This window comes from Leiobunum rupestre, chromosome 1 (genome assembly GCF_980474605.1).
Source record: "Leiobunum rupestre chromosome 1, qqLeiRupe1.1.hap1, whole genome shotgun sequence".
NCBI classification, from domain to species: domain Eukaryota; kingdom Metazoa; phylum Arthropoda; class Arachnida; order Opiliones; family Sclerosomatidae; genus Leiobunum; species Leiobunum rupestre.
In genome coordinates, this window is record NC_143384.1 from 91,379,112 (window position 1) to 91,403,505 (window position 24,394).

The 24,394-nt window shown below is 41.0% G+C and overlaps 4 non-coding genes across 4 annotated transcripts; all 4 read right to left on the reverse strand.

Annotated features, from left to right (window-relative positions):
* Nucleotides 1-13,917: 13,917 nt before the first annotated feature.
* TRNAR-UCU (transfer RNA arginine (anticodon UCU)) lies at nt 13,918-13,989 on the reverse strand. Its single transcript has one exon. It is a non-coding gene; the product is annotated as a tRNA-Arg (tRNA).
* A 1,269-nt stretch (nt 13,990-15,258) lies between these two features.
* TRNAG-UCC (transfer RNA glycine (anticodon UCC)) lies at nt 15,259-15,330 on the reverse strand. The gene has a single exon. It is a non-coding gene; the product is annotated as a tRNA-Gly (tRNA).
* An 895-nt stretch (nt 15,331-16,225) lies between these two features.
* On the reverse strand, nt 16,226-16,297 carry TRNAR-UCU (transfer RNA arginine (anticodon UCU)). Its single transcript has one exon. It is a non-coding gene; the product is annotated as a tRNA-Arg (tRNA).
* A 1,564-nt stretch (nt 16,298-17,861) lies between these two features.
* TRNAG-UCC (transfer RNA glycine (anticodon UCC)) lies at nt 17,862-17,933 on the reverse strand. Its single transcript has one exon. It is a non-coding gene; the product is annotated as a tRNA-Gly (tRNA).
* Nucleotides 17,934-24,394: the final 6,461 nt, after the last annotated feature.

The window sequence follows — 24,394 nt, forward strand, 5'->3', positions numbered from 1 at the left end:
TGAGACGTAACGCCTCGTGTATACAACTCCGAATATAAACGGAACACTTCCTCCCTTATTAACGCAGGATCTTTGATAATCGCCCCCGAAGGGAGAGTCAGAGAAGTCATTTGACGTTGACGCTGACGAAATTTCTCCAGCCGCAAAAAATACTGAGTGGGGCGTTCCCCCAAATCTCTCCACTCCAACCTCGAACGAACTAATGCACCCTGCAAATCGTTCTCTTCCATATCTCGTAATTTACTCGTTACCGCAGCTATTTCGTCTAAATTCGTATCTGTTTTTAATGGCGAATCTTGTAGGTCTCGAAGCCTATTTTCTAGGTCCGCCCATACAGCCCGCTTCATCAACGCTTTGTGACGCCCGTAAAAAATGCAGTACTCCCGTATTTTAACTTTTAAAGCATCATACCACTCAAAGATATCGGTTAAATAACAAGGCCAAGAATAACTATTTTTAACTGTCCGCTCGATGGCCGTGCAAAAAAGTGCGTCTTCTAAAAAAGTAGAATTAAAACTCCAAGTTCCGGGCCCCCTAAGAATACCACTAGGTTCAAAAATCAGAGAGACACCCTTATGGTCAGAGAAACTACAAAAAACATGCATACACTTTGAAATATTATATACTTCTGAATGTAAAGCAAAACAAGTTGGCAAGCCAAAATATACCTTTCCTCGGAAGCATTGTCCCTAGTGGTATTAATTTCTCGAGATAACCCTCAAAGTTATATCTCCCCAATTCAGAGTTATTTACTAATAACGTAATCCCGGTTCAATTCCACCCGGTATAAAATTTTAATTTGAATTAAAATAATTGAGACGAAACAACCGAGATTAATTTTTTCAGAATAATTTTATAAGTTAAATGTAATAAGAAGCAAACTTTAATAAAATAAATATCTACAGAGGGTTTTTGTATTTTTATCGATTATGATATAACAACACAAAAAACCTTCTTTAAACCACTTCACACGAAAAAATGATAATTAAAGCCAACAATACCGCCCAAAAGCTCAACACAATCAAAATTAAAATACAACTAGCGGTATTAATTTCTCGAGATGACCCTCAAAGTTATATCTCCCCAATTCAGAGTTATTTACTAATAACGTAATCCCGGTTCAATCCCGCCCGGTATAAAATTTTAATTTGAATTAAAATAATTGAGACGAAACAACCGAGATTAATTTATTCAGAATATTATAAATTAAGTAGTTACAACAGTGAGTTAGACGTACTAAAACAACGCACAATTGACTTTAACCCTATTTACGGTACATGTTTAGCAGTTAAATATAATACGAAGCCAATTTTAATGAAAGAAATATCTACAGAGGGTATTTGTATTTTTGTCGCTTACGAAATACTTGCCGCATAGTTAACGCTCATTTTATTTCAACGTTCGCCCGATCAAGATACCGTAGATATCTGGTAGTGGACGACTCGTAGACTGTCGGAACCATCCTGTTGACGTTGTGACACATACCGCATGAAAAAGACCAAAACCGTCCAATTTCCAATATCATATAATGACTCGCACACCCAGGATATCAATGACTGCATTAGGAATCGTAGATATCCAAATATCCACACCACCAAAAAACTTATTAACAAAAAGCGAAAAACTTACCATTCACAAAGCACAGAAAGCCACTTGACTAAACGTATATCAATAAATGACCGTAGAGGGAATAGTTAGGGTTCTTTATAAATAAACACAAACGAACCCAATTGATGAACTGCATTAAACATCTTAATCAGCCGAGAAAACGTTTAAAATAAATTACGACCGAGTTGAAAACCAGACCAACTCGATTTGTTAATAAATGAATTATTAAGCTTGAAAACCAATACGCTAAACCTAATAGATAAGAATATACGACTGAAAAAACTAAATAAATTACAAAAAACTAACGGGTTCTACCCTTTATCTTATCTGCTGACTGCGCTAAAACAAGATTTGACCATTAAATTTTTTGAAAATGCGACGTATACACTTTGAAGGTTCCGTCAAAAATTATCCTTTCCCAAACGTAAAGGTTCTCAAAACATTAATACACAAAAAATAAGTAAAAAGGTTCCTCCAAAAAATGAACCATTTTGCGGAAGAAGTAAATAATTTTAAAAGAATAAAAGATAAAACAAATATACAACCGCAAAAATAAAACGTCAAATAATAGAAGAAAAAAATCTTTAACTCCATTCATTAAAAAAACACTAAACAAAAGTATCAAATTGAAATAAAGCAACTTATTATATTAAACAAGATTAAGTCTTTATAATTTTTTCGTAAAAAAACCACATTAGGCCTTCACAATTTCATTCGTAAAAAAATTCAAGACTTTGTTAACTATTATGCTTACAATGAGTGTCTTATTTGCAGTATAGCTTGAAGTTATCGTTGGTTCTGTGGTGGAGCGCTCGACTGCCTAACTGAACGGCCCGGGTTCGAAACCTGGGTGACGCATTTGTTTTTAATCAAATGAGAAATCGCTAAATTAGAATTTCTTCGATGCAATAATTTAAATCTTTCACGAAATTTTGCTCTATTTCAATTAAACCAAAATTTCATGCTCTATTAAATACGCTTTTAATAAAGCTGAAGGTCTAATTTTCAATGAAACGTAATAAGTGTCGGTGGTTCTGTGGTAGAACGTCCGCCTGTCAAACAGGCGGTCTCGGGTTCGAAACCCGCCCGATGCGATCGCAAATTTATACTAAGACGAATACCGTGAACAATTGGTGGAAACCCTGCCATTGGATGTTGAGAGGTAGCATTACACTCAGCACTCGGTCCGTCCCAAAAGTCAATAAGAAAGAGTTGGAGAGTTACCACCCGTACATACACACCACAAACTCAACACCCACAAACGTCATAACAATAACACAACATTACCACCCTACACATAAACATTACAATAGCGAAATATCCAAACTACTGAATTAAACCTGTCGTGACGGCGAGCGTTGACGAAAAAAAAACCACCAAACCAACCCCGACTGCAAATTAATCCGTTAACGCTCACCGTCCCACGGTGTTTTGCAAACACGGTTTTTCGACTTTGTTCCCTAATTACTAGCAACTGCGAACGCAGAGATCTCGAGAAACTGCGTACGCAGTGATTACACTTTGCACCGAAAATGCGAACGCGTTCGCAGGCCTGACAGACAGACAGACCCACCCACAGACAGACACGGTCGTTGTATAACCCCTCCTAGGGGACTTTGTCCCCTCGGAGAGGTAAAAATAATCAATTCGAGAACTCACAAAGTTACCAAAAACCACCCCCGATCGCGTATAATCGAATGTTTTTTTATGTTGCAACCGCCAAATGTCTACCAACGAGAGATAAGAGACCCAGCGATGAAGATTCGTCATTCCACTCACCGTAATCTTGTCAGGCGACCGCCGATCAAAAACTCGAGAAACAATATCATTAAAATCACCGCCCAATAGCGGACGATTTAACACACGAACAATGGGAATTAAATTTTGCATAAAAATAGATCTATTGACCGCATCGGTTGGGGCATAAACAGAACCTAAATCAACTTTCTCGCCTTCAATTTCAGCGGAAATAAAAATATACCGGCCCTCGTTAGAACTTATCAAATTACATTCTTTAAAATCAAGTAACCGCGAAATACAAATTGCCACACCGCAAAACTTGGTGTCCAAGTTCAAGTCCACGTAGACCGCACCCGAAAAAAAAGTCCGAAAAGTACTTACATGACACGCCTCCCAATGAGTCTCTTGCAACAACAACACATCATAATGCTTCGCCCACAAAACCAACTTTCGCATCTTCTCTACATCGCGCAAACCGCCTACATTAATCGTCAGAATTTTCACCGGCATTTGGATTCAAATTAATTTGGGTCCATTTACCCGATGGCAACTTCTGAAATATCTTGTGCGGAGGACCTGTAGACGGATTAGTAGCTGAATCGGTGTCACCAGATGAGATCCGGTGCTTGGAACCCCTTTGAGCTTCACCAGTCGGTTTGACGCGGCCCACTTGGTCGGCGCCCATTCCCTGAGACATCGGCGTTGCGTTAGGAGTGGCAATATGAACTTCTTCGTCTCCGGCACCCAATGAACCAGGACCATCGACGGCATCCTTACGACCCTCAGCGAATTGATCAATCGATCCCCCCGCGACAATGACAGGGGGTTGTCCACGCTCCTGTCCCTTCATCTCCACTGCAGGGCGTTTGCAAGTAGGGCAATTACGCACAGCATGACCTTGTGTTTTACATTTACGGCAAATAAATTGAGGGCAATCCTTATATAAATGATCGGATGCCAGACACATATTACAGACTTTAACTTGCGATTCATGAGTGACACGGTAAGAATTTTCTCTATTTAAGACATCCGGAACTCGAAGACTGTAAGGTAACGCTGATTTACCTTCCGGGAGCGTCAAACGGACTGATCGGATACCACAATAGAACCCGGCTTTTTCCCGCCACGAAATCGTACCTCTGACTTCGCAGCCCATCATCGTCAACTTCGCCAGCAACGCCTCATCAGTAACATAATCCAGAAGGCCGAAAAAATTTGCCGTAACAGTTTTTTTGGTGACGCTCGAAATGGCATAAGTAATGCTGTCTACCTCCAACCCAGTGTCAATCGCATCATTAATCAAAGTTTCAGACGAAAATACCAAAATGTAGCCGCCCGTGGACGGAACAACAGATTTCACCGCATCCAAACAATATTGAATTTTCACCGCCTCCGCAACATCGTCAAACTTCGGTAAGTTTCCTTCAAAATCCACAAAAACCGACCGTTTAATAATATCCATCCTGGATCAGAAGACCCAGGAGGGAAATCACCCGCAAGAAACCGAAACTAGATAAAAAAGGTTTTAACAGAGAAGAAAAAAAAACTTGAACTAAAATAACAACTTAAAGGCGGCAAACAGGCTTAGCGAAAACGGAGCGAAAAAAGACGAACCGTTCACTACCAAACCTAGCAGCGACCTTGGAAAGCAGCTATGCTCACCACTATACCACCATCGTGATGTGGACCTTCGAGATAAATATAATGATTTATAGCGATTCAACTTAATTAAATTTAACGAAAAAGGAAACGCGTGCGATGGCCGGGAATCGAACCCGGTTCAACTGCTTGGAAGGCAGCTATGCTCACTACTATACTACCATCGCGATGTGGAGCTACGTGAGAAATATAATGATTTATAGCGATTCACTTGAATTAAATTTAACGAAAAAAGGAAACGCGTGCGATGGCCGGGAATCGAACCGGTGAAGAACTGCTTGGAAGGCAGCTATGCTAGGTCCAAGACGGCACAGAACAACCAAGTCCACCATTGCGACACCACGGGACACTCCACGAAAAGATGTTCTACAGTTTCGGAGCCGGTTTGACAAAAGGGACATCGAGAGTCCGGGACCACGAGACCGTGCACTAAACGTGATTTTACTGGAAATCCCTGATGGATCAGTCGAAGATTCGTGGCAGAAAGGGAAGGGCCCAAAAAGTTGGAACGGACGAATTTCCAACAAACACGGCAGATAGGGCCACCGAAAAAGCGACGCCAACGCTCCTCGCCGCTGGACTCAGTAGATAAACCGGTCGCGAAAGTATCGTAAATAAACTTGACCGAAAGAGCGAATTTGATCATTTCACCATTGGCATTTACAACGACGCGGTTTCATCACACCCCGCGCAATCTTGGTTGCCCAGGCAGGAGGAATAGCAGCGATAAGTTTTTTATAGAGGTCCATCGTTTTGGACTGCGACATTCTGATTATCGAATCCTCGGTAGCATCGATGATCGCTTGCTGTGGTAAAAAACCTGGAACGTACTCGTAACACAAATCACGAATGGTCCGGAAACCAGCACGAGAAAAGTATTGACATTCGAGACGACCGAATCGCGACAAGCTCAATCGCGGATTCAAGAAGAGTGGTTCATCCAAAAAGTCCGAGAGTGGGGGAAAAATCCATCCGTTGAGATGAGAATAATCATCCCAAGCGCGAAGCATTGAAACGTACCGATCGGGAATACCGGCAGCACGACGCGAGTCAATAGTTAATCGGAAGACTTGAATGCCAAGTTGCAAATCGCCCCCATAGTGGTCAAGGATCGCTGAATAAAGGTCCCGATAGTAATCCGAAGTAGCGTCTTCAAACAGAGTAAGGATTTCGCGAACGCGAAAAGCTTTGACTTTTGTTGGGATATCCACGAGGCCGAAACCCCCAAAAAACGTTGGCCGAACGAGAGTGTCATACGCGACAAGGTGAGGACCGGTTCCCCAAATAAATGATAAAATGGCTGCTTGAAATTGGCTGAGCCAAAACCGAGAAATGTCGACCACTTTTAAGATATGCCAAAGCGTAGACGCAGCCAAAACGTTAACCACTAAGACTTTCCCAATGATAGATAGAGGACGACCCTTCCAAGAACGTAAGACGCGACAAAACCTTCTGTACCGCTCTTCCCACTGAAGTTGAGGTAAATTGGCATAGTCATAGTCAATCCAAATGCCGAGAATCTTCCAAGGCGCACTTGAGATAGTTATACCACGTGAGACGAGAAGATCCCGACCGTGATAAAGACCAAGCCATTTCGCTTGACACTTCGCTGGGTTTAATTTAGCACCCGAAGCCCGACCAAAATCCGAAAGAATTTCGCATATCGGAGGGATAGCAGTCTCAGATGTAGATACGATAGTAGTGTCATCCATATGTTGAAAGAGTTTCGGCAAAAGCGAATGAGCAGAGAGACGGAGTGCCGGTATTGTGTCGTGGCGATTCACCGCGCTAAACAATGGTTCCGAAGCTAATATATACAGCAATGGGCTGAGTGGGCAACCTTGACGAACCGAGTGACCCAACGAGAACAGAGGAGTTAAATGACCGTTGATTTTGACACAGGCCTTGGAACCCGCGATAAAAGCTTGAATCCACCGGCAGAAGAAAGGGCCAAACCCCATCGAGGATAATAACGTGAATTAAAACGGCCAAGACACCCGATCGAATGCTTTCAAGAGGTCCAACTGTACGAGAATACCACCTTCCCCACGAATCCGCAGAAGCTCCGTTACATCCAACAAAGTCCTTGTAGTGAAAGAAATGTCCCGACCGCGAACCGCTCCCGTCTGAGTCAGTGACGTAATATTTGGTAACGGTCGAGCGAGCCGAAGCGCGAAAACCTTGGATAAAATTTTATAGTCCGTGTTTAACAATGTAATAGGACGCCAATTTTTTAAAAGCGACAAGTCACTAGCTTGCGGCACAAGAACTATTAGACCAACTATCATACTGGGAGGAATGTGCCCATGGTCGCGGATAGTTTGAACAATACCGAGATATTCGTTTTTGATTAGAGGGAGAAAAAAGCGCCAAAACTCCACCGTTAAACCGTCAAGACCCGGACTCTTATTGTTCTTCATAGAACCCAAGGCGTGTTCGATTTCCCCCCAAGCAACCGGTTGCTCAAGGGCAGAGCTATCAACGGCATCAACACGGTTACGGACTAGGTCAGTAAAACGGTGACACTGTTCCTCGCAGATAGGCTCGTTGGTATAAAGGGCATTGTAAAACTCGAATATGTCGTTACGGATAAGAACCCCGTCACGTAACACCTCACCAGAGCTGGAAACCAAACGACCAATTGACTTAATGCCCTGGCGGTGGGTCTCCAAACGCAAAAAATAACGCGTAGGTCTTTCTTCCAATTCTTGAAAATCTGCCTTCGCGCGAAGAACCTGGCCCCGAATTACCCCAGCATCGAAATCCGCAAGCGACTGCTTCGCTACTAACAATTCCGACAGGCAGCTCGGATCATTGGCGAAACGCGCCACGAGACCCGAAATCCGCTCTATCAGAGCAGACCGCGAATTCCGTAACTTCTGAGCGCGAACTTTACCATAGAAGATAGCGTAGTCCTTGATAGTGACTTTAAGGTTCTCGTACCAGCCAAATATGTTCTCGCGGTACTCTATAGTGTCGCGACTCCGATTAACAATACGCTGGATGCCGTTCCGAAAGCGATCCACTTCCAGTAAAGTAGAATTAAATGCCCAAACCCCAGGACCGCGTTGAACCCCACTAGGATCAAAAACAAGAGACACGGCTTTATGATCGGAAAAAGAGATGGGCGAAATGAGACGTCGTGAACAATTATGGGCATCCTTAGGGTGGGTAAATATATAATCAATACGTGACATTACAAAGTTCCCGTACACGAAACCCGAACGCGTATAATCAAAGTGATCTTGGTGAGACGCCCGCCAGTGATCATGAAGATCCAGTCCCACAGACCACAATTTAAGTGACGAAGGCTGACAAACAGGGCGGGCCTTCGAAGCAGGGCAGCGATCGAGATTATAGCTTAAAACATCGTTAAAATCGCCCGCAATAATCGGACGAGGTAAAATAGAGCACCATAATTTCGCAGTAGACAAAAAAGCTGTTCGCGCCGATGCGTCATTCGGCGCGTAGATATTCGCAAAATCCAAAGGTAAATCGTCAACGAGCGCGGAGACAGATAAAAAACGCCCGCAACCACTACGAAAAACCCGCGAAGGAATAATGTCAAGGCCGGCACGGAAACATGTGGCTACGCCGCAAAAAGTGGTAAGTGGATCATTATCCCAAAAAACACGCCTACGAAAAATGTCCCGAAAACCTCCCACGTGCTCATTCGTCCAATGGGTCTCCTGAAGGAAAACCACGTCGTACACGCCTATAAAAACAAGAAGTTCCCTCATCTTGTCAAGGTTCCGAAGACCGTTGACGTTAACTGTTACGATTCTTAGCGGCATGATGCGAGTTGGGGACGGGGGTAACAACACTTGGAAGCGACTTCGATGCGGGAGTGTCCGAAGAATTAGTCTTCGGATCCTTGGAAACTACATTCGTCTTCTTAGGTGGAGGTTGTCGTTTTTCAGCGTCCGACCCACTAGTAAAAGGCAGGACTCGTTTACCCGAGTCCTTCACGCTAGGAGCTACTTCATTTTTCTCCACGTCGTCACCACCCTTGGCGGCACCAGTATCATTAGGCATATGTACATCCTGAACATTATGATCGTTAGAGCGATAATTACCGAGAATTCCGGAACTGGCTTCATCGTCAGTCTCCCTCGACTCAATGATCGTAGACCGAGTGGGGCAGACCCGAGCCATATGGCCCTGCTTCTTACATCGAAAACAAATAAAAGATGGGCATTCCTTGAAGAGGTGGCTGGATGAAAGACACCCATTACAAACTTTACTCTGGGAGTTATGACGAACTCGGTAAAAAGTTTCCCGACCAAGAACGTCCTTTATTTTTAAGCCGTACGGTAAGGAACTAACGCATTCGGCAAGACGAACCTTGACCGACCGGAGACCAAAATAACCACCTTCGTCATTTTTACGCCAAAGTATTTCCCCTTTAATCTCGCATAATAAGCTCTCAAATTTTTCTTTAACAGCCTCATCACTCACAAATTCTGGTAAGCCAAAGATATTAACAATGACTGTCTTCCTCGCAATCCCAGACACATCAAAACGCTTGTCTCCCACCTGAAGATCAGCATCCAGACAAAGATCAGCGTCATCCTGGCGAAAGAAGGTGACGTAATAGCCACCGTCCGTAGCAACAACCGACGAAACCGAATTAGGTCCGTAATCCAAAATACATGCCGTCAATATTTCCTGCTTCGAAACTTCTTTAACTTCACACTCCACAAAAACGGAGCGCTTTAAAATATCCATCCTGGATTTCAGAAGAAAACCCAGGAGGGCACGAAAAACGAAAAATAAACTGCGCGAATTAGTAAATTTTAAATTAAGCAAACAAAATTTTAGAAAAAGAACCGAAACTAAGGCTTAGCGAGAAGACGAGGAGAGCAAAGAAAAACGAACCGCATTCGTCAAAAACCCAAACACGAATCCCCCTACTCACCACTATACCACCATCGCGATGTGGAGCTTCGTGAGAAATATAATGATTTATAGCGATTCACTTGAATTAAATTTAACGAAAAAAGGAAACGCGTGCGTTGGCCGAGAATCGAACCCGGGTCAACTGCTTGGAAGGCAGCTATGCTCACCACTATACCACCATCGCGATGCAATATGGAGCTTCGTGAGAAATATAATGATTTATAGCGATTCACTTGAATTTAATTTAACGAAAAAAGGAAACGCGTGTGATGGCCGGGATTCGAACCCGGGTAAACTGCTTGGAAGGCAGCTATGCTCACCACTATACCCCCATCACGATGGGGAGCTTCGTGAGAAATATAATGGTTTATAGCGATTCACTTGAATTAAATTTAACGAAAAAAGGAAACGCGTGCGATGGCCGGGAATCGAAACCGGGTCAATTGCTTGGAAGGCAGCTATGCTCACTATTATACTACCATCGCGATGTAGAGCTTCGTTAGTAATATAATGATTTATAGCGATTTACTTGAATTAAATTTAACGAAAAAAGGAAACGCGTGCGATGGCCGGGCATCGAACCCGGGTCAACTGCTTGGAAGGCAGCTATGCTCACCACTATACCACCTTCGCGATGGGGAGCTTCATGAGAAATATAACAATTAATAGCGATTCACTTCAATTAAATTTAAGGAAAAAAGGAAACGCGTGCGATGGCCGGGAATCGAACCCGGGTAATCTGTTCGGAAGGCAGCTAAGCTCACCATTATACCCCCATCGCGATGGGGAGCTTCATGAGAAATATAACAATTAATAGCGGTTCACTTCAATTAAATTTAAGGAAAAAAGGAAACGCGTGCGATGGCCGGGAATCGAACCCGGGTCAACTGCTTAGAAGGCAGCTATGCTCACCACTATACCACAATAGCGATGTGGAGCTTCATGAGAAATATAATGATTTATAGTGATTCACTTGAATTAAATTTAACGAATAAAGGAAACGCGTGTGATGGCCGGGAATCGAACCCGGGCAAACTGCTTGGAAGGCAGCTATGCTCACCACTATACCCCCATCGCGATGGGGAGCTTCGTGAGAAATATAATGATTTATAGCGATTCGTTTGAATTAAATTTAACGAAAAAAGGAAACGCGTTCGATGGCCAGAAATCGAACCCGGGTCAACTGCTTGGAAGGCAGCTATGCTCACTATTATACTACCATCGCGATGTGGAGCGTTGTGAGAAATATAATGATTTATAGCGATTCACTTGAATTAAATTAACGAAATAAGGAAACGCGTGCGATGGCCAGGAATCGAACCCGGGTAAACTGCTTGGAAGGCAGCTATGCTTTTTTTTTTAATTAAAAATTGTGATTACAACAATTACAATACGTTGTTTGTAATATATCCCAACATCATATCATGATCAGTTTCAATATAAAATCGGTAAAACAAAGTTATCAATAATTAAAAGATTTTGTCTAACATTTTTAACAGCAAAGGATTTTTATATTTTTGGTCAATTAGATGAGATTGGAATAGCCGTGTTTCTTTTTTAACCTTAGCGTAAAACCGATTTGTTACAACGATTATTTCAAAATTGTCATTTTTTAAATAAAAGGAGCGGGCCTCTAAAATAAGAAATTTAAACAACGCACTAAAAAATAAAATAGCTTGAGTACAGGTTTTATATTTTTTTAACACAGCCGGAAAACGTCCAAAAACAATAAGCGCGTCCCTGTCGGGGTTAGATGTTCCCATGACATTGCTAGGTTATTGAAATTTATCGAGAAAAATCCAATTCCACCAATTATTAACAATTTTACACTCTAATATGACATGTTCAAGAGTGTCACTTTCTTTTTTACAAAAAGTACATAAAGAACTGGTTATTAAACCAATTAGCATTAGACGGTGATTTAGAAATACTGCCCGATGTACCACTTGTAAATTGGAACTAATTAAAGAAACTTGCCACCACGAGTTCGTTAATTTCGTCCAATTGACTGCCTGCTGAGGACCTCCAAAAAAACGGCGCCATTGCTCTTCACCCGACGATTCGGTACACTGCGACAGCAAAAGTGTTAAGTAAAAGTCCTTGACTGCTAATCTGTCAAGTTCTTTTACATCATTACGTTGCGCTATAACAAGCGAATCCGCCTCCGAAAAGGCAACGGGTTCGTCCACATGCTCGTGAAAAACTCGCGATAGCCACCGCTCCGGAAGTTGGTCTTTTAATATAGGAAATACGCGGCGCAATGTAGCTTCACCCAATTTATCTCCGGAATCACACGATTCTATTATCGCGTCCATTCTTAAAAATCCTGGAATAACCTCGTAGCAAATGTCACAGAGTCGACTAAACCCTTTTGACTGAAAATATAACTTGTCCGTCGCCGTAACCTCCGATAAAGGAAAGGAAACATAAAAAAAAGAGGCTCGTGAAAGGGATCGCGACACGGCGCAATCGCATAGTCTGCGCTCTTGAGATACTTGTTCCACGCGATGTGCATCTCGCGAAAAAGCGGAGAAAGCCGAGCCAATAAACGACCGTCAAAGCGACAACGAAGAACGTCCGCCCTCATATTGACCGCATTTACCGAAAACCCGTTTAAAAAGTAATAGACGATATCGCGAAGATAAAGCGGACTAGAGCACCCTAACACCCGGCATATATCTTTAAGACGAAATGCGAATGTCTGCAAACGAATATCTATGAGCCCGTAACCACCGGACCGCCGAGGTCGAATAAGCGTGTCGTAGGAAACGGAATGAGCTCGCTCACCCCAAATAAAGTCCATGATCATTCGCCGAAAACGAGCTTCGTACTCGTTAGGTATCGTGAGCGACCGAACTTTGTGCCATAACAACGATAAGGCGAGATTATTAACGATAACGACTTTGCCGATCAAAGTTAAGGTCCGAATCTTCCAAATACGTAAAGTGGTCTGAAACTTCGCTGCCCGCGCGGACCAATTGAGTTCGTTTAGTTCGACCGCTGTGTGTCCAACAAATACGCTCAAAACCTCCAAAGGGCCCGAAGAAATAGGAATCCCAGATAATAAGCATCGCCTCTGTACTTCTGGCTACCCAACCAAAGCCCACGACTCTTGAGAACGTTAATAACAGCGCCCGATGTCTTCGAAAATTTGTGATACTCTTCAATAATACGTAGTATGGAGGCGTCGTCGTGGACCAACAGTGTGTTATCATCAACGTGAATCCGTAAAAGCGTTGCCTGTGCCGTACCAGGCCAAGGTATCCGCGACAGTTCCTTGTGGTGTAAAAGACTAGCGCAAAGTGGTTCCGTAGTAAGAACATACAGAAGAGCACTAAGTGGGCACCCTTGTCGAACCGAACGCCCCAATTGAAAGAAGTTGGTCACGTTACCATTAATTTTGAGACACGAACGACTGCCCACGAGAAACATCTGGATCCAAGTACGGAACCGAGGGCCAAAGCCAAAAGCTTCAAGAGTGTCGAACAAATAGTCCCATGACACGCAGTCAAAAGCCTTCAAGACATCCACCTTCAGCAAAATGCCCGGCTGGTTGGTAGAATTGAGAAACTCAATAGCCATAGCTAAAAGCGTCGGCGTAGACGAAGCGTCACGACCCCTGATAGCTCCAGTTTGAGCGTCACAAATAATGTCAGGGAGAACAACAGATAGTCGGGAAGAAAATATTTTGGCCAAAATCTTATAATCGGCGTTCAAAAGGGTGATCGGCCGCCAATTCTTAATGTCCTGTAAGTCCCCGCTATGCTCACTATTATACTACCATCCCGATATGGTGATTAGTGAGAAATATAATGATTTATAGCGATTTACTTGAATTAAATTTAACGAAAAAAGGAAACGCGTGCGATGGCCGGGAATCGAACCCGGGTCAATTGCTTGGAAGGCAGCTATGCTCACTATTATACTACCATCCCGATATGGAGATTCGTGAGAAATAAAATGATTCATAGCGATTTACTTGAATTAAATTTAACGAAAAAAGGAAACGCGTGCGATGGCCGGGAATCGAACCCGGGTCAACTGCTTAGAAGGCAGCTATGCTCACCACTATACCACCATCGCGAAGTGGAGCTTCGAGAGAAATATAATGATTTATAGCGATTCAACTGAATTAAATTTAACGAAAAAAGGAAACGCGTGCGATGGCCGGGAATCGAACCCGGGTTAACTGCTTGGAAGGCAGCTATGCTCCCCAGTATAACACCGTCACGATGTGCAGATGCCTGAGAAATATAACCATTTATAGCGATTCACTTCTATTAAATTTAACGAAAAAAGGAAACGCGTGCGATGGCCGGGAATCGAGCCCGGGTAAACTACTTGGAAGGGAGCTGTGCTCTCCACAGACTCCACTATACCACCATCGCTAAGTGGAGCTTCGAGAGAAATATAATGATTTATAGCGATTCAACTGAATTAAATTTAACGAAAAAGGAAACGCGTGCGATGGCCGGGAATCGAACCGGTGGAAAACTGCTTGGAAGGCAGCTATACTCACCAGTATAACACCATCGCGATGTGGAGATGCATGAGAAATATAACAATTTATAGCGATTCACTTCAATTAAATTTAAGGAAAAAAAGAAACGCGTGCGATGGCCGGGAATCGAACCCGGGTCAACTGCTTAGAATGCAGCTATGCTCACCACTATACCCCCATCGCGATGGGGAGCTTCGTGAGAAATATAATGGTTTATAGCGATTCACTTGAATTAAATTTAACGAAAAAAGGAAACGCGTGCGATGGCCGGGAAACGAACCCGGGTCAATTGCTTGGAAGGCAGCTATGCTTACCATCATACCCCCACCGCGATGGGGAGCTTCGTGAGAAATATAACAATTAATAGCGATTCACTTCAATTAAATTTAAGGAAAAAAGGAAACGCGTGCGACGGCCGGTAATCGAACCCGGGTCAACTGCTTAGAAAGCAGCTATGCTCACCACTATACCACCATCGCGATGGGGCCCTTCGTGAGAAATATAATGGTTTATAGCGATTCACTTGAATTAAATTTAACGAAAAAAGGAAACGCGTGCGATGGCCGGGAATCGAACCCGGGTCAATTGCTTGGAAGGCAGCTATGCTTACCATCATACCCCCACCGCGATGGGGAGCTTCGTGAGAAATATAACAATTAATAGCGATTCACTTCAATTAAATTTAAGGAAAAAAGGAAACGCGTGCCACGGCCGGTAATCGAACCCGGGTCAACTGCTTAGAAGGCAGCTATGCTCACCACTATACCACCATCGCGATGGGGACCTTCGTGAGAAATATAATGATTTATAGCGATTCAATTGAATTAAATTTAACGAAAAAAGGAAACGCGTGCGATGGCCGGGAATCGAACCCGGGTCAACTGCTTGGAAGGCAGCTATGCTCACCACTACATCACCATCGCGATGTGGAGGTTCCTGAGAAATATAACAAAATATAGCGATTCACTTGAACTAAATTTAGGGAAAAAAGGCGTCGTCGTGGACCAACAGTGTGTTATCATCAACGTGAATCCGTAAAAGCGTTGCCTGTGCCGTACCAGGCCAAGGTATCCGCGACAGTTCCTTGTGGTGTAAAAGACTAGCGCAAAGTGGTTCCGTAGTAAGAACATACAGAAGAGCACTAAGTGGGCACCCTTGTCGAACCGAACGCCCCAATTGAAAGAAGTTGGTCACGTTACCATTAATTTTGAGACACGAACGACTGCCCACGAGAAACATCTGGATCCAAGTACGGAACCGAGGGCCAAAGCCAAAAGCTTCAAGAGTGTCGAACAAATAGTCCCATGACACGCAGTCAAAAGCCTTCAAGACATCCACCTTCAGCAAAATGCCCGGCTGGTTGGTAGAATTGAGAAACTCAATAGCCATAGCTAAAAGCGTCGGCGTAGACGAAGCGTCACGACCCCTGATAGCTCCAGTTTGAGCGTCACAAATAATGTCAGGGAGAACAACAGATAGTCGGGAAGAAAATATTTTGGCCAAAATCTTATAATCGGCGTTCAAAAGGGTGATCGGCCGCCAATTCTTAATGTCCTGTAAGTCCCCGCTATGCTCACTATTATACTACCATCCCGATATGGTGATTAGTGAGAAATATAATGATTTATAGCGATTTACTTGAATTAAATTTAACGAAAAAAGGAAACGCGTGCGATGGCCGGGAATCGAACCCGGGTCAATTGCTTGGAAGGCAGCTATGCTCACTATTATACTACCATCCCGATATGGAGATTCGTGAGAAATAAAATGATTCATAGCGATTTACTTGAATTAAATTTAACGAAAAAAGGAAACGCGTGCGATGGCCGGGAATCGAACCCGGGTCAACTGCTTAGAAGGCAGCTATGCTCACCACTATACCACCATCGCGAAGTGGAGCTTCGAGAGAAATATAATGATTTATAGCGATTCAACTGAATTAAATTTAACGAAAAAAGGAAACGCGTGCGATGGCCGGGAATCGAACCCGGGTTAACTGCTTGGAAGGCAGCTATGCTCCCCAGTATAACACCGTCACGATGTGCAGATGCCTGAGAAATATAACCATTTATAGCGATTCACTTCTATTAAATTTAACGAAAAAAGGAAACGCGTGCGATGGCCGGGAATCGAGCCCGGGTAAACTACTTGGAAGGGAGCTGTGCTCTCCACAGACTCCACTATACCACCATCGCTAAGTGGAGCTTCGAGAGAAATATAATGATTTATAGCGATTCAACTGAATTAAATTTAACGAAAAAGGAAACGCGTGCGATGGCCGGGAATCGAACCCGGGTCAACTGCTTGGAAGGCAGCTACGCTCACCACTATACCACCTCGCGATGTGGAGCTTCGTGAAAAATATAATGGTTTATAGCGATTCACTTGAATTAAATTTAACGAAAAAAGGAAACGCGTGCGATGGCCGGGAATCGAACCCGGGTAAACTACTTGGACGGCAGCTATGCTCTCCACTATACCACCATCGCGAAGTGGAGATTTGAGATAAATATAATGATTTATAGCGATTCACTTGAATTAAATTTAACGAAAAAAGGAAACGCGTGCGATGGCCGGGAATCGAACCGGTGGAAAACTGCTTGGAAGGCAGCTATACTCACCAGTATAACACCATCGCGATGTGGAGATGCATGAGAAATATAACAATTTATAGCGATTCACTTCAATTAAATTTAAGGAAAAAAAGAAACGCGTGCGATGGCCGGGAATCGAACCCGGGTCAACTGCTTAGAATGCAGCTATGCTCACCACTATACCCCCATCGCGATGGGGAGCTTCGTGAGAAATATAATGGTTTATAGCGATTCACTTGAATTAAATTTAACGAAAAAAGGAAACGCGTGCGATGGCCGGGAAACGAACCCGGGTCAATTGCTTGGAAGGCAGCTATGCTTACCATCATACCCCCACCGCGATGGGGAGCTTCGTGAGAAATATAACAATTAATAGCGATTCACTTCAATTAAATTTAAGGAAAAAAGGAAACGCGTGCGACGGCCGGTAATCGAACCCGGGTCAACTGCTTAGAAAGCAGCTATGCTCACCACTATACCACCATCGCGATGGGGCCCTTCGTGAGAAATATAATGGTTTATAGCGATTCACTTGAATTAAATTTAACGAAAAAAGGAAACGCGTGCGATGGCCGGGAATCGAACCCGGGTCAATTGCTTGGAAGGCAGCTATGCTTACCATCATACCCCCACCGCGATGGGGAGCTTCGTGAGAAATATAACAATTAATAGCGATTCACTTCAATTAAATTTAAGGAAAAAAGGAAACGCGTGCCACGGCCGGTAATCGAACCCGGGTCAACTGCTTAGAAGGCAGCTATGCTCACCACTATACCACCATCGCGATGGGGACCTTCGTGAGAAATATAATGATTTATAGCGATTCAATTGAATTAAATTTAACGAAAAAAGGAAACGCGTGCGATGGCCGGGAATCGAACCCGGGTCAACTGCTTGGAAGGCAGCTATGCTCACCACTACATCACCATCGCGATGTGGAGGTTCCTGAGAAATATAACAAAATATAGCGATTCACTTGAACTAAATTTAGGGAAAAAAGGAAAACGCGTGCGATGGCCGGGAATCGAACCCGGGTCAACTACTTTAAAATTACTTTTAAATTAAAACGCTTTCATTTTTCCTTAATCACGAAGACCTTTATTTAACGATTTAAACACAAAAGTGGACGACCACACAATCAACTTGATATGTTCAGATTTTAATTTGAGTAAAATTCTAATAACTGTTTGCATTTTAATGATAATTTTGGGTAAAAACAAAATGTGATTTAAAAAAATACATTTATAACTTAACAACTTATATTTTTACTTTTTTAAGATTAATACCACCCACAATCGAAGCACTCAGGAGCATGAAAAAAATTAGTTACGTTAATTAATAAAAAAATTTAATTTTAACATTGTAATTACTGGTCACTTTAGAAACGGCTTCAGGTTCGGTTTTTTACTTTATATAAATTTAGTTTTAGAAACAAATTATTGAAAGGAGAGCAGAGGTTGAAAACACGTGACACGCTGCGTGGTACGTACTCTCTTAACTATACGGATATAAAGTAAAAAACACATTCAAATTTAGTTTTTCACCGTAAGAACGTACTCGAAGCGAAGCTATATTTTTATGTACTAACAGTATTAAAGTAATGAGAAACGTTTTTTGTAATAAACCATTATACTCAAGGGAAAAACATATTAAAATAATGTATTACAATCATTTAATGTACTTGTAGAAACGCTTAATAGCAATCCTTATTTCTAAGAACCAAACGACGTTGAGAATATAAAAGTAACGGTTTCGTTGTACTTGCTTAATACGAAGAGAAGCTGCTCTCGGCGGTCTTTGCTGTTTATACTTTGGGAATTTGAATTATGAATGCTTTCGGAAAAATTGAAATTAAACGCAATAATGAAGGAATTGACATGATAAAGGTAGGTCGATTTAAATACAACGAATATTTGTTAATATAATGTATAAAAATTTCGTGTAATAAATAGTACAACAATGTAGACTTATAGTAAAGTTTTATATTTTTAATGTTTTTTATTAAAAGGATGCGATTCAGCTTCGTGATATATCCATCAGAGAATATCTTTGCGATTCTCTATTTGCTTTCGTTTTTCAGAGTCTTACGAATGTAAGCTAATGCTCTTAATTAACTATAAATATTAAGGTATTTTTAAGGATTAGCATTTAAAATTGGAATTGTTTTTTGATATGATTGTGTTTTCCTTCACCGTAGTTTAAACGTTGAGAGTTAACCGCGACCCCAAACGACTAAAACAATTTATATCTTTCAGCCTTTTTTACGTGACACCAGAATCGCCCTTGACAGGTTGCTTAACAGTTACATGAAAGGAGAGTTGACGGTTGCTGTAATTAATAACATGCATGATAAGGGATGAAAAAGAATGTTTTACCTAACAATATTACAAATATAGTAAAAACAGCTTACACAGTTTTCTAATATAATAAATAAAACATTATTCATTAATTTTCCAACGGAAGTGTTCTTATAAAAACTAACTGAAGCAATAGGGTTAGAATTCAAAATTGTTTCGTACAATCTCACACGGTTTCAAGCCAAAATTTTACCATATCTCAGCAAAGGCAATTTAAAATTGACTTATATTGGAAAGCTAATAGGCCTATCTATAAAATTGCATTATCCTTATTGTTTATATGTAGCGGGCGCGTCACTCGTGACGTAGAAGTGAGGTTTCACTATGAAAATTCGACGAGTCACCCTTTTTATAGATCTATCTTTCAAAACTGAACTGAACTACCACGTTTCTCGTGACGAAAGCGATACATTAAAACAAATTCGGCAAGCGTTATGACTTTATAGAAAGGCCAATTAGAAAGTAGATCAAATTTGCTAATTGAATTTACTTATAAAGATTTAAATTAAAAATATTTTATTGTAATTTTATATTCTTTAATTTGGTACTCGTTAATCTTGTAAAATATGTAATGGAATCATTTGGGGAGTTTAATAAAAGCAGTTTGACTGTAAAGAAAAATAATAATTTATAAAAAAAAACTATTTTAACAAATTATTACGTCAATCAGATTTATTTACTAAGAAAATAGAGTAAATAATCTGTGCGCACCTTGGAGAATGGTTGCCCCATGCTGCACCTTTTAGGAGGAAAGATGACTTCCGTTAAGGGTGCGACTGTCAGCAAAGGGTTCTATTGCTGCCTCTGGCTTTTCTGCTACAACTCGGCTGTAGACGCTTGAGAAGGCATTATGATGAAACTAACGGTGATTAAGATGAAAAGATATTCCAGGTTTACCGGTTAATCAACGCCTATCATAGTAGCCAAATTACATTTCTTAATCTTTTTTAAAAATACGTTTACGTAACACAAATTCACCTTATTTTCGTTTGATTAATTAATTATAATTAATGTAGTAAGGAAAAATGTCAATAATGGTCATTTATATGAAAAATTTTATGTATACATCTTTGTAAATTTAGAAGACAACTATAATTAATATTCAGGGGGTTTTGATTTAATTGTCCTAGGCATTTTGCTCAAAAACTATATTACTTAGATTTGTGAAATTTTCAGGATTTACACAAGATCATTGAACACTGTCGGAATATATCAATTTGTCACTGAGATATTAGGTAATGAAACGTTTCAATAATTATATGGCCCAAGTCTTCTTCGCTTGTGGATGGCGTCTTATTTACTTCCTCCATCACGAATCCCCGCATGAAAAAGTCTAGCGGTATTAAATCTGGGGACCTAGGAGACCATCGCACTGGATCGTTCCTTCCAATCCAACGCCTAGGGAACTCGGTGTTAAGGAATTGGACCACACCTCTTTGCTGGTCAGGAGGCCCACCGCCATGCTGGAACCAGATGTGTGGGATGTCGATCAAAGGTATATGTTCCGACGCTTCTCAAAACTTCATTTTTTAGGAAGGATAAGTAGTTATCCTCAGTAATCCGATTCGATAGAAAAAAAATTAAAACGCGATCTGCTAGTAGAACAGCCTAGAAATTAGACCTGATTGTGGTGAGGAAATTCCCAGTGTGGATTTTCATCGCACCACATGTGGTTGTTCTGTCTGTTAAGCTGGCCGTCTCTCTATGAGCACTCATCGGATACGAAGAGCAAACGGAGGAAGTTTTCATTTGCATCGGCCACGGTACTTAACCAGTTGCTAAAGTCCAATCTAAGGCGCCTATCACCATCGTGAAGTGCTTGGATGAAAGTTATGTTGGTCAAAGACACTCCAGACATAATATGTTGACAAGTCCACATCGGATAATGCAATTCTTTTACTTGCTCGAGGGGTAGGCAATAGCTGTGTCTTCCATATTAATGTTATGATGTCCCCATCCGCGGAACTTGGATTCACATTGCGATCATCTTCAAAGTCACGAACAGCACGGATAATAGTGTGGTGATCTGGTCGACTGTCAGTATAGAACATGTAAAATATCTGACTTAACAGACTAGCGTTTTGATGACCATCACCGTAGTATAACTCTACCATCTTGGATCACAAAATACTTATGCAATTGGGATTGTCTAAGCAAGATAGACCGTGACCATTCCTTTGAGATAGATTGACATCACTCCGTACGCAAACAAAACGGTATGGGCAATGGGCAAAATTTGAAAAAAGGCTGACTAACTTCGAGTCTTGACAACCAGCCATAATTTTTTAATTTTCCTTTAAAATGGCAATCGTAGAAATTCGTATATTACAAAGACTTGTGCACTCCACACTGTGAAAAATAAAGGTATTTCGTTGGTATATTAAGATACCAGAAGGTTTTTCGAAGTTCCATTGAAGGTATTATACATATTTCTTCTATTCCGTGGTTCGAAAAAATTCCATTATAGGTTTTTGTCCATAATCACTATTTTTCTATGCCGTTCTTGGTATACCTCGATTGTTGTGGTATGAAAATCTCTCTTAGGGGTTTTTCACCTAATCTCAAGAGAAAGGCAGAAATATCTCGTCCTTTGGTCCGATGACTTTTAATACACGATCAGCTCGCTCTCTCGCCGAAAATTGGCGGTAATACTTTTAAAAGTGATATTTAAACCAAGTGAGATTTTTGGTTCACAAAGTGGATATTTCCACGGCCAAGATATTTCAAAAGCAACAAATAATTATTTCTTGATTTATTTCTTGTTTCGTGCAAGTTTGTTTATTTCAATACATCGAATTTATTTTAAGCTTTTACGATATTAAAAATCGAGGTATGTCTAAAAAAGTACTAAAGCGCGATAATTTTTAGGGTTAAACGATAATTTCCTCGGCCTAGTAATTTGATTTTCCGGACCTGCCAACGCTGCTTGACCCAGATCACGGCCAACTTTGATCACGCGCGGTTAGCGCTACAGCGGCCAACACATTCGTCGAAATTCCGCGAGCAACGATTTTTCCCCTATAAACTGTACGATAACGTGTAGGAGTTCAGCGCCACGCTCGGTTTTTATATTGGCTTCAATGTAAAAACTATTCTAAAAATAATAATCCGCTAAAGGCGCTAACGTCATAGACATCTTTTGCTCATAAGTTAACACAGAAACGTCAACGAAAGAGAGGACCGCTGTAGCGCGATAGATCGAAGTTGGCCGTGCCCAGATAAAATATTTTGGTAAAATCGGGCAAGGTCGGCGAGGCGGGCGCCGGACAACAAACGTTTTCTTGCGAACGCCAAGCCACGGCCCACTGCGCATGCGCTCGCGTTCTCTCGCCCCATAGCGGCCCGCTCAAAGAATTTCAAATCAATGTATTGGCGCGAAACTAAAGTTTAGCGATTAGTGTCATCGTCGTCCGCCGAGAGCGCTTCGTCCCAGCCCTGAAACGCGTCTTTTTACAACCGATTTAACATCATACTCTATGGTGGGAAACTCAACAACTGATGAGTACGTGCTGCTAAAAAGTACCCAAATAATCTTAAAGCGAATTTTTTTAATTTTTTAATTTTAATTGAAAGTTACTTTTCCATTTATAACTTAAAAAATTTGGTTTCAATTTATTTTATTTTTTTCAAATTGTTTAGCAAGAAAGTTAACCCTAAATAGTTTTATTTACAACTTTTACCTTGTCTTGTAGCCATTTTTTCCATACATATAACCAGAAATACATGGTGGAATTTGTTAATTTTGATTATAAACATGATTATAAACCCTTTTAAGAATAAGTTCCAACATATTTCTATGGTTTTGAATTTCATTTATCAATAAGTCAATGAATTCACTAGATTATACAAACTATTGAAGCGTAATAATACAGTTTAGAAATTAAATAATGTTTATTCAACAATTTAGTTACCCTTACTTAACTAGATTAAAATGCTTTTGTGTTGCGTTCCTTATTGCAAATCTAAAAAAGTGACGAAACTCTGCGAGAAAGATGGCTGAAAATCATATCACATCACGTGATAATTACAAAATAAATGACACATCAGCATCAAGTGTAGTATGAAGTTTACACTTTAGTGACACAGATTATCATAAAGGTACAGAATTCATCTTTAAAAGACAATTGTGGGGCTTGACATTTTCAAAGAACCTGTAAACAATTTGGTTATAAATGCACTGGCGTCTCTAGACCCTTGGGGGTGGGATATACTGACCTGAAATTAAAAATTAGGCCAACCTAAGAATCTCATAGTAGCCCCTCAAAAATGTAAATAATGTTTAGTCATTTTCTTGCCTCTTAAAAATTAAGTAACCAAATTCAAACAACTATTAGATTTATTGATTAAACGAATCAAATTTAGAATTGGGATTTACTATTCTCCGATCCTTGATTTAATTTAACTATCAGACAGAGGTGGTTTAAAATATCCAAAGCAGAAGTTTGTCATGATTATCTCAATTGTTTTGACCTTCATAGAGGGATAAATTCCATATTTACGAGAAACTCCTGGAACTTGTAACAAAATTGAATATTACCTATTGCCGAAGCTTTCTAAATGTCCTCTTTTACAATGTGATTTCAATGATACTCATGCTTTAACTTCTGCAAAATTTATCTGTGACAAAATAATTCCACTTTTAGTTGATAATATAACATGGTTAAATTTCAGCTTGTTACGAGAAACTTTAAGAACTTAGTTTTAAGCCTCAAACGAGAAAGTTTCTCAAAATGTGAAACGTCCAATACAACATTTACGGCAGTCATTCCTGGAAAAAGATAACTTACTTTCAATTTCTCGGTTATTAAAATATTTGCTATTGGCTTAGCTAAAGCGTAAATTGTGATTATCCAAGCAGTTTCTTTTCATCGACGTGTTGTCATTTGTCAACTGTAACAGCTGACTCAGTAGCGAGAGCTTCTGACATCTTGGATTTTAAAATATTATTTTCGGCGGGAAAAACAAAAGTAAAAATTTTGAAAAAGTAATTAAAACGTATAAAAAGAGTTGATTTACCTTTCATTTCCTTGAAAATG